Source organism: Pan troglodytes, chromosome 12 (assembly GCF_028858775.2).
Source record: "Pan troglodytes isolate AG18354 chromosome 12, NHGRI_mPanTro3-v2.0_pri, whole genome shotgun sequence".
NCBI classification, from domain to species: domain Eukaryota; kingdom Metazoa; phylum Chordata; class Mammalia; order Primates; family Hominidae; genus Pan; species Pan troglodytes.
In genome coordinates this window covers 26,916,040-26,917,982 of record NC_072410.2, presented here as the reverse complement: position 1 = coordinate 26,917,982, position 1,943 = coordinate 26,916,040, and positions in this window count along the sequence as shown.

The following is a 1,943-nucleotide window of genomic DNA, read 5'->3' as shown; positions in this document are numbered from 1 at the left end:
GCGGGGGCGGTCAAGCAGGGCCATTTCTGGGGCCCTGGCCTCAGCCCTCTCCTCACACACAAATACAGGATGACCACACACCTGCCACACACACACACACAACACACACATACCCCAGAACACACACACCACACATTTGTGACTATGAATGAATCTCTCATTTGAGTGTTGCAACCCAGAAGAGGTCACCACCAATGTCCCCTGATTCCTTCAGGGGTGTAGCTGCTGCCCAGAGAGGTGTGTGGCCCTATCCCCAGCTCAACTCACCCAGAGCAGGGCCTGGGCAGGAAGTGCCTGCCTCTGTTTCCCCAGGGGCAGGGGCAGGACTCAGGTTTAGTCTGAGAGAGGTAAGACCCTGGAGGAGTGGCTCCCAGTGGCCACCAACGGCATCTCAGGCTGGGCCTGGCAAAGGCAGTAGCGACCTAGGTCCAGCTTCCTAGAGCCTGCAGGGGTCAGGCACACCCAGTGCTTTGCCAGCACAGGGCTGGGAGCTGTGGCTGCAAGATCACCCAGGAGCAGGGCCGAGTGAGGGCCCCCGGGAGCAGCCCCAATGACAGCAGTCACTAAGCCAGAACCCCCAAGCCAGGAGGCTCCTTTCTGCTGGCCTGGGTGCTGAGGGCAAGGGAGAGGCACGAGGGACACAGGATGGCCCGGAGGGTGTGCTGCCCTTACCCAGACCCCGTGGGAGGACCCCGGAGAAGGGCAGGAGGGTGGTGCCCAGGGAGGCGCCCTGTGTGCCAGCAGGGAAGGCCTGCAGCTGGGGGGCCACCTGCCTTCCTCCCTTCTCTCTCCTTTTCCTCTACGTACCCACTGTCACTTTGTTCTCCTCCTCCTCACCCATCTCTCTCCTCCTCCCCAACCCCTCACTGCTCCCCATCTTCAGGCCACCCCCCTACCCTCAGTAAATATCCCCCTCAGCCAGAGGAGGCCAAGGGAGGGGAACTGAGCAGTGGCTGAGGCAGGGACGCTGGTCCTGGCCCATGCTGTCCAGGCTCAGGGGATGCCCTGGCAAGCCTCTCCCAGGACTCCTGCCCCTCATATGGACTTAAAGGACTGAGGCCCCTGATGCCAGTGCCTGGCCCAAGATGAACCTGCCTCTCCCTGCTCAGAGACCACAGTGGTGACAGCCAGTCCTCACTCAAGAGCCTGGCTTAGAGGACTCACCAACGACCCCCATTCACCCTGCAACCCCAACTTCCACACCTCCGCTCTTGCTGTTCTCTGCCCCTGGATTGCTGGAGCCGCCTCTTCTGTGGACCCTTCTGTGTCCCAGCCCAGCCCTCCTGACTTCTCCTCCATTCTGGGCTCAAGCACTGCTGACTCTTCAGCCTGCGATGCACTCCTGGAGGCCAGAGGAGGTGCTCCGTGACCGCTCCCGAGCACTAGGTCTGCAGACTGGCCTGCACGTGCCCAGCCTTGCCCTGGCCAGGCCTGCTGGACCAGAGAAACCCAGAGGATAAAGGCCCAAGGTCACAATGCAGGGGAGTGTCCCATGCCCCCCAGGGAAGGCGCCCAGAGCCGAAGTCTTCTCCCTCTGGGGACTGAAGCCCCTCCTTAAGGCAGGGGAACGGGCACACCACCTCAACACAGGTTGCTTACCAGGCACAATAAGATTGTTGGTGGCTTCTGCGTGCACCAGAATTTCACCTCCCTCCACCCTTCTCCACCCACCAGGCCCCTCTGCTCAGCCTCAGACCCCAGCCCAGAATGTCCAGTTGCTAATGGCCCCGGTCAGTGAGCTCCCAGAAGCTGCTCCATGCTCCCCAGATCCTGGAGGCCAGAGTAGCCGGGGGCCTGGCTGCAACTGCCTGGGCTGGAGACCCAGAGGGTTTCCTCGGCTCTATTCCAGCAGCACCAGGCACCTGGATGTTGTCTCATTCTGGCTAAAAATAAGAACTATTTGGCAATGTTTTCCAATAACTTCCAATTACTGTGAATCTACC